The sequence below is a fragment of the Triticum urartu genome, unplaced genomic scaffold (assembly GCF_056163025.1).
Source record: "Triticum urartu cultivar PI428250 unplaced genomic scaffold, HENAU_Tu73 scaffold1, whole genome shotgun sequence".
Taxonomy (NCBI): Eukaryota; Viridiplantae; Streptophyta; class Magnoliopsida; order Poales; family Poaceae; genus Triticum; species Triticum urartu.
Window position 1 is genome coordinate 63,708 of NW_028259461.1, and position 10,000 is coordinate 73,707.

Here is a 10,000-nt window from a genome sequence, read left to right on the forward strand (position 1 = left end):
CGCAAATGGATGCGTCTCTAACTCCATAGAGATTACTTCTCAATACAATTTCTTTCAAATTTAGTAAAATTTCTTGTACGGATTCTTCAATACCTGCTATTGTAGAATACTCGTGCGGCACGCTCCCAAATTTTGCACGTGTGATACATGTTCCTTCTATTTCTCCAAGTAAAGCTCTTCGCAAGGCAATACCGACGGTGTCCGCTTGACCTTTTCTAAGCGGGGACAGAATGAAACGACCATAATAAAGGCGCTTACTATCTACTCTTGATTCAACACACTTCCACTGTAGTGTTTGAGTGGATCCTGCTACCTCCTCTCGAACCATAATAGACTAGTATTATTATTTTATCATTGAATCGTTTATTTCTCTTGAAATGAAAGTTGAAAGCGGGTTAATTCTTTTACAGACGTCTTTTTTTAGGCGGTCGACATCCATTATGCGGCATAGGTGTTACATCGCGTATACAACTTAATCGCACACCACTTTTAGCAATGGCTCGTAATGCGGCATCTCTTCCACTACCAGCGCCCTTTACCATAACTTCTGCTCGTTGCAAACCTACTGTACGAATAGCATCTACTGCTGTTCTTTGACCAGCATAGGGTGATGCTTTTCTTGAGCTTTTGAATCCACAAGTACCGGCCGAGGACCAAAAAACCACCCGACCTTGTGGGTCTGTAACAGTTATAATGGTATTGTTGAAACTAGCTTGAACATGAATAACCCCTTTTGTTATTCTACGTGCACTCTTCCGTAAACTAAAACGTGCATTCCTACGTAAACCAATACGCACTTTCTTACGTGAACCAATTTTTGGTATAGCTTTTGCCATATTTTATTATCTCATAAATATGAGTTAGAAATAAAAAAAAGAAAAAAAGATACAAAGATATCCGTTTCAGGGTAAAATAAACCCTTTACTTTAATTATTTTAAATGAAATTATTTTATTTGGAATTGGAACATTTCCGCGGGTACTTTTTTTTACTTTTTAGAAAGTAAAGTTCTTTTTCGAAAGATTACCCCTGTCTTTGTTTATGCTTCGGATTAGAGCAAATGACTCTAATTCGTCCACGCCTACGAATCAGTCGACATTTTGTACAAATTTTACGAACGGAAGCTCTTATTTTCATATTTCCGTATCCTTTTTTAAACTATGAATCTAATCTTTTGGAAAAAATAAGTCTCTTCGCTTGAATTTTAGAACTTAGAATTTATTACCCTAGAAAAAAAAAGAAAAACCTAATCCTTTGAATCTTTGGTATCCTTCAAATCTTCGCTATCCTTCAAATCTTCGCTATCCTTCGAGTCTTCGATACGCTTCGAATCCTTATGGGGAAGTCTATAAATTATACGTCCCTTGCTTGAATCATAACGACTTACTTCAATTTTGACCCTATCCCCCATCAGTATTCGTATAGAACTAGACCGTATCTTTCCTGAAATATAGCCTAGGATGATGGTGTCATTCTCTAGCCGAACGCGGAACATTCCATTGGGTAGGGCTTCCGTAACTAAACCTTCGAAAGTTACTTTTGCTTCTCTCGGGTTTTTTTTTTCTCTCCTATTTTTTTTTTCTGTCATATTTTTTTTCTCCTATTTTTCTATTTTTATTTTAAAAATAGGAAGGGCGAGATAGAATTCGAGCACTATAGGCGGGGCGATTACCATATATAACATAAGACTTCTCCCCCAATTCTGTTTAGTCGAGCTTCTCGATCTGTCATTATTCCTCGAGAAGTAGAAAGAATAGCAATTCCCATTCCACCCAAAACTTTAGGAATTCCTTGATAGTTGGTATAAATTCGTAAGCCGGGTCGGCTGATACGCTTTAAAAAGGTTCTTGTTCTATATATTCCTTTTATAGTCTTTCTCTTTTGATGTCGCAAAGTTGAAACCAAGAAATATCTGTTACGTTCCTGATGTTTCCGAACACTTTCAATAAAACCCTCTCGTAGAAGTATTTTAACAATGTTTTCGGTAATATTTGTAGATACTACTCGAACTGTTCCTTTTTTATTCATGTCCGCATTTCTTATAGAGGTTAGTAAATCAGCAATAGTGTCCTTGCCCATAAGACTCTAATTCTAGGTTCCTCCTAATTTTTCTATAATCAACATGTTTTCTTTTTTTTTTTTTCATTTTGGATTTTAAAACATATACGTAAAACACAATCTACTAAATTAATTCTTTGGTCTCAATTTCGCCTACTAGTATTTATAATACTTCAGGAGCTAATGAAACTATTTTGGTAAAATTCAATTCTCTCAATTCCTCGGCAATCGCGCCAAAAACTCGAGTTCCTTTTGGATTGCCTTTTTGATCAATTATAACCGCAGCATTGTCATCATAGCGGATTATTATACCGTCTTCGCATTTGAACTCTTTACATGTACGTACAATTACAGCTCGAATTACTTCGGATCTTTCTAGAGGCATTTGGGGCAATGCGTCTTTGATTACAGCAACAATAACATCACCAATACGAGCATATCGCTGATTACCAGCAGCTCCTATGACTCGAATACACATCAATTTTCGAGCTCCACTATTATCTGCTACATTTAAAAGGGTCTGAGGTTGAATCATATTATTTTGATTTCAATTTGTTATTTCAATGCAAAAGGATGAAAGAAATATTGTCTTTCCAGAAAGAAAAACCGAGCATTTTTTTTTATCTTCCATACCCCTTTTAGGGTTCTATATCTCTAATCGAATAAATTGACTTCGTATGGGCATTTTACTGGCAGCTATGGAGATAGCTGCTCTAGCTACAGTTTCAGATACTCCCCCCATTTCATAAAGTATACGACCAGGTTTAACAACGGATACCCAATATTCGGGGGACCCCTTTCCCGAGCCCATACGTGTTTCCGTGGGTCTTAGTGTAACCGGTTTGTCGGGAAATATACGTACCCATATTTTTCCACCACGACGTGCATATCGTGTTATTGCTCTTCGTCCTGCTTCTATCTGTCTCGCCGTGATCCAAGCGGGTTCAAGTGCTTGAAGAGCATATCTACCAAAACAAATACGATTGCCTCGGCAGGATTTTCCTTTCATTCTTCCTCTATGTTGTTTGCGAAATCTGGTTCTTTTGGGGTTATAGTCGATGGTTCTCTTTCTTAGTTCCATCTCTACTGCAAAACTGGACATGAGAGTTTCTTCTCATCCAGCTCCTCGCGAATGGAATCAGAAAGCATGTAAATTTCTCTAATTCATAATATTCCAAAATATTACGGTACGGATAGATACACATTAATAGATAATAGAAAAAGTTCGGTTTTTTTTATATTGAATTTGTTAAAACAGAAAAATATAATATATAGTCAAAAAAGAAGATCTAGAATATATCCAGATGTGTGTGTATATTTATCTAAATTCTATATTTATAGATAATGTAATCCTTCTTAAAAAAATCCTTATTTTTACTCTTATTGAATCGCGGTAAAGTATTCTAATTCAATAAGAATTTCGCGGGCGAATATTTACTCTTTCCTGTCTTATTTGTTAATTTATAAACTTACCAAATAAGACAATTTTTTTGGTTTGTTCCGCCATCCCACCCAATGAAGTGTTAGGATTCTTTTCAATAAAATCCTATGGAATCATAGGTTCTGTCGTTCCCACTGCTTCTCCTTGAATGGTTAGGTCTGAATCCCGCAACGGAGCTTCCAAAAAATTTCTTTCCGAGTTAATTTTCTCAGTTTTATTAACCCGGGCGGCTCTTTATTATTGCTTTAAATTTGTAGTTCTTGTTTCAAGTTACAATTTTTAATTCTCTATTATTTTTATTATATTGATGCTTTATCACATTGCCTTTTATGATGTAATTCATAGACCATACATAGTGGAATCCTATATCTTATTTATTTCCTCTTCCTTCTTTCTATCATCCCTCCCTTTATCCACATCCCTTTAGTTTTGCTTCACAACCTAGAATCCCTTTTCTTTTTTAGAGAAAAAATTGCAGTTGCTACAACTATATGACACATCTACTCATTTATGTTATGATAGAGGTATTTATTCATATAGTGACTGTTTCTTAGTTAGGATCTCGACAATACGAAGCAATAGGTTGGTTATTAGTTAATTTTCTATAATTACTAAGTTTTTTTCTTAAAAAAAAGAAAAAAATAACGAGTCACACACTAAGCATAGCAATTATATTAAATGATTTATCAATTTTCATTAAATCTTATAGAAAGAGGTATAATTTCTTCTTTTGCAGGGATTTCAGGAAAAAAGTCTCTTGTCATTTTTTATTCTATCAATGGACAGAATCCGAAGACAAGATTACTTATTCTTCGTCTACGAATATCCAAATTTTTACACCTAATACTCCATAGATAGTCCGAATTGGATAGCAGCAATAATCAATTTTAGCGCGAATTGTTTGGAGGGGAAGTCTACCCTTTTTAATAGATTCGGCGCGTGCAATTTCTTTTCCTCCGAGACGACCCGCAATTTTTACTTTTACTCCCCTTATATCTGCTTTTTTAGTTAATTCAATGGCTTTTTTCATTGCCTTTCGGAATGAAACTCTATTTTTTAATTGGAAAGCTATATATTCTGCAAGAATGTTAGGCTGTCTATAAGGTTCTTTAACTTTTTCGATAGAAATATTAAATCTCTGGTTTACAGAGTTAATTTCCTTTTGTAGATCTTTCTCTAATTCTTCGATTGCTCCTTTTTTCTTTAATAAATTTGGGAATCCAATATGGATTATGACGTGGATCGTATCGATTTCTTTTTGGATTTCTATATGTGTAATTACTTCGGAACTTGAACCTGAGTCCATTTTTCTATTATGTGTAATTACTTCGGAACTTGAGTCTGATTCTATTTTTCTATTCGAGCCCTTTTTCCTATTCTTTTGTATATAGTTCTTGATACAATCCCTTATTTTTTTATCTTCCTGTAGACCTTCAGAATAATTTTTTGGTTGTGCGAACCAAAAGGAATGGTGTTTTTGGGTTGTACCAAGTCTGAAACCGAGTGGATTTATTTTTTGTCCCATATTTTTCTATTCTATATTTTTTTTACTGGGAATCGAAATCTTAGATGGATCTAAAGGTTATTTAGATTTCTTTACTATATTTAGTACAATTGTTATATGACACATGCTTTTTTTTATGGGGAAACTACGTCCTCGAGCTCGAGGTCTGAATTTCTTCATAATAGTACTCCTACTGACTTCGGCTTTAGTAATAAATAAATTCGCTTTGTCGAAATCCCTATAATGAGTAGCATTTGCGGCTGCCGAATAAACCAACTTTAAGATGGGATAAGATGCTCGATAGGGCATGAGGTTCAGTATCATAACAGTTTCCTCGTAGTAACGCCAGCGAATCTCGTCAAGAACTCTTTGTGCTTTGAAAACAGACATAGGGATACGTTTTTGTGCTTTGAAAACTCTCTCGAACTTAAGTAGACGATCGGTTGGAACTTTCCTTGCGAGTTTCCTTAGCCCACTTTTCTTCTTCTTTATCCTAGGGATATACTTTACTAGTTTGAAACTTGTCATAAATAAGGTTATTCCCCGCCTACCTTTACTTTATTTTGAATCTTTTTTTCTTCTTAATCTTTCTATTCAGAATTCAGTTAACGACGAGATTTAGTATCCTTTCTTGCATTTTCATAACTCGTGAAATGCCGAGTAGGCACGAATTCCCCCAATTTGCGACCTACCATAGGATTTGTTATGTAAATAGGTATATGTTCCTTTCCATTATGAATCGCGATTGTATGGCCAACCATTGTGGGTAGAATGCTAGATGCCCGGGACCACGTTACTATTGTTTCTTTCTCCTCCTTCATATTGACCTTTTCTATCTTTGCCAATAAATGATGAGCTACAAAAGGATTCGTTTTTTTTCGTGTCACAGCTGATTACTCCTTTTTTCCTTTTTAAAGAGTGGCATTCTATGTCCAATATCTCGATCGAAGTACGGAGGTCAGAATAAATAGAATAATGATCAATGGAAAAAAGAAAAAAATCCTTTAGCTGGATAAGGGGCGGATGTAGCCAAGTGGATCAAGGCAGTGGATTGTGAATCCACCATGCGCGGGTTCAATTCCCGTCGTTCGCCCATCGCATTATTGCAAATTCCAAAAATGCAATTTTCCATATTCCTAGTTACGTATTTACTTACGGCGACGAAGAATAAAACTATCGCTATATTTTTTCCTTTTCCTAGTTCTTCTTCCAAGCGCAGGATAACCCCAAGGGGTTGTGGGTTTTTTTCTACCAATGGGAGCTTTCCCTTCACCGCCCCCATGGGGGTGGTCCACAGGGTTCATAACTACCCCTCTTACTACGGGGCGTTTACCTAGCCAACACTTAGATCCGGCTCTACCCAAACTTTTTTGGTTCACCCCAACATTACCCACTTGTCCGACTGTTGCTAAGCAGTTTTGGGATACTAAACGGACCTCCCCAGATGGTAATCTTAAAGTGGCCGATTTACCCTCTTTTGCAATGAGTTTCGCTACAGCACCTGCTGCTCTAGCTAATTGCCCACCCCTTCCACGTGTGATTTCTATGTTATGCATGGCCGTGCCTAAGGGCATATCGGTTGAAGTAGATTCTTCTTTTCTCTCAAAAAACCCCTTCCCAAACTGTACAAGCTTCTTCCAAAGCATACGGCTTTCTAGATGTATATGACGATCTCTAGACAGATGGATCTTATATGAATCATATGATGAAGTACCACATGAGTGGATATATAGGAAAGGAATCCAAATCTGCCGAATCGCTCATGTTATGATCTTCTACATCCTAGGTCTCTGCGTTCCGTCATCTGGCTTATGTTCTTCATGTAGCATTCAGATCGAATGACTCTATGAAATTACGTCGATACTTCCACATATTATGGGTAACGTAGGAGACATCCCTATTTTCCCCCGGGGGTCTTAATTACCACTGCTTAGCTTTCAATTTGCCTCTGACCATCAAATTAAATGTGAATAACCCGTCCTCCTCTCTTTGAAACAAGGGGCGCTTCCGGTTCTGTGCGTGCTTCAAACAATTTTGTCTTCTCCATATTACCATATCTCTAGAGCCAATAATTTTCTATGAGGAACTACTGAACTCAATCACTTGCTGCCGTTACTCAACAGTTTTCTGTTGAGGTCTATCCCGTAGAGGTAGTCAAATTGGATCAGTGATCGATTTCTAGGTTTCGTCGTAAACCTAATTGGTTACTTCCAATTACGTAAATCAATAGTTCAAACCGCACTCAAAGGTAGGGCATTTCCCATTGATATAGGAACTTTTGTACCAGAAACAATAGTATCTCCAATTATAGCCCCTCTGGGATGTAAAATATATCTCTTCTCACCATCCCCATAGTGTATGAGACAAATGTATGCATTTCGATTAGGGTCGTATTCTATGGTTACGATTCTACCAGATATGTCTTTTTGATTCCGTCGAAAATCTATTTTACGGTATAGGCGCTTATGACCTCCCCCTCTATGCCTTGCGGTAATGATTCCTCTGGAATTACGACCTTTACCACAACGGTGCCGTCCATGGATCAAATTATTTCGTGGATTGGATTTCACTTGCCTGTCTACGGTTCCCTTGCGTGTGCTCGGGATAGGTGTTTTGTATAAATGTTTCGCCGTATTATTAAGTATTCTCCTTTAGTTTTTTTCTCTATCTAGAAGTGGAATAGAATAACCCGGTTGAAGGGTAATGATCATACGTCTGTAATGCATTGTATGGCCCAGAATAGGTCCTATTCTTCTACCTTTTCCAGGTAGTCGATGGCTATTCACAGCTACCACCTTAACACCAAAGAAGAGTTCGACCCAATGCTTTATTTCTGTCTTAGTGAATCCCGATTCGACATTAAAAGTATATTGATTCTTTCCCAATAAACGAAGACTTTTTTCTGTAAATACTGCGTATTTGATTCCATCCATAAATCGACTTTCCCTCCTATGCTCTGAGTTCCAGTATCGATAAGAATTCGAGTTCTTATTGTTCTTATGTTATGGTATGAATATACCATACCAATTCGTTATGTATGGATGATGGATGAGATTCCATGGATAGAGAGCCAGTTCCAATAGACTTATGGAATGTTCCCGTTCGTGTGCATCCAGCAGGAATTGAACCCGCAAATTTACCAATTATGAGTTGGGCGCTTTAACCATTCAGCCATGGATGCTTAACAGGGATCATCGTACATCGTAAATAACCAATTTTCATATAGAAAGACATATCATAGAAAAATGAAATCGAAAATATTCCGAGATGGCAAATATTCGGAGATGACTATGAAAACACCTCTCTGGATCCTCGAATTGAAAGAGAGATTGAGAGGGATCAAGAATCCTAATTCTCGCTATTTGGAATGGATCCAATTCTATTGAGTCTGACTCATAGTGATCATTTCTCTTTAGCAAAGAATGACCTTGGTTATCAAAGGATTGAACAACCGGGATCCATTTACTTATGATACCTAGTTGGCATTGATAACAAGGATCTAATGAATTATGAGTTTAATAGATCCTCTTTAGCAGAAAGACGTATATTCCTTGCTCATTATCAGACAATCACTTATTCCCAAACCTCGTGTGGGACTAATCGTTTTCATTTACCATCTCATGGAAAACCCTTTTCGTTCCGCTTAGCCCTATCGGGTATTTTAGTGATAGGTTCTGTAGGAACTGGACGATCCTATTTGGTCAAATACCTAACGAAAAATTACGATTTTCCTTTCATTAAGGTACGAGGGCTTCTTATTCCACAAGAACGAAAGCACCTTTTCATTCTTTCATATACTAGGGGTTTTTACTTGGAAAAGACAATGTTCCATACTAAAGGATTCGGGTCCATAACCACGAGTTCCAGTGCACTAGATCTTGTAGCACTTAGCAACGAAGCCCTATCCATTAGTATTCCACATAAGAAATCCATTCTAGAAAAAAATACAATTAGATTAGCTCTTCATAGACAAACTTGGGGTTTGCGAGCCAAGGTAAGATCGGCTCGGGATCATGGGACCCTTTTCTATCAGATAGGAGGGGCTCTTGTACAAAATAGACTTACTAAGTAATAACCCCATAGAATCTATCTATATAAAGATAAAGAGGCAATCGTGTCAGGAAGCGGGTTTTTCTTTGGCCAAAAGGTACTTCGAACTTGGAACGAGCATGAAGAGATTAACGAGACTTCTTTCTCTTTTGAGTTTTTCTGGCGGACCTGCCGCGCAAGATCTTTGGTCTTCCCCTGGAACCGATGAAAAAAAGTGGATCGCTTCTTATGTACTCGCTCAGAATGATTCTTCTCTATCTATAGTTCATGGCCTATTAGAAGTAGAAGGTGCTCTGGTGCAATCCTTACCGACAGAAAAAGATTGCAGTCAGGTTGATAATAGTCGAGTGACATTACTTCGTCGGTCCGAACTAAGGAATCTGTTAGAAATGTTTTGAAATGGATATTGTTCTCTCTTTGATCAGGGATTGCTATATGAAAAGAAGTGGAGTTTGAAAAAGGGAACGGAATGCTCAAACCGGAACTGCTAGAGGAACGAATTTTCAATAGCATAACTTGGGCTCCTAGAATATGGCGCCCTTGGGACAATCTATTTGATTGCAGGGTTTTGTTCCGAAGCAAAGATATCCGCGGAGGCCGGTTCGTTCGTCCTATTCTGATATTCAGGACCAAGAGGTACTGGATTCTCTTTCGGATAGGCCCTGAAAGGAGAAGAAAGGCTGAAATGCCAACGGACCTCTGTCTATTCTCTAATTCACCCGATCCGATAGTACCCGTTTTTGGAACGTCCAGTGCCAAAGTCACTGAATGGGTAAGTCACCAATCCAATCCCTTTGACAAATCGGATGTCATATTAGATATCATATTCTATATATATAGAAATATCATAGATAGAATAGACATATAGAATTTTTGGTCGGCAAATTCGAAGGAATCATTGAGTGAAAAAGGAGCAAAGAATGACAAAAGACGAGACTCTACTAGTCT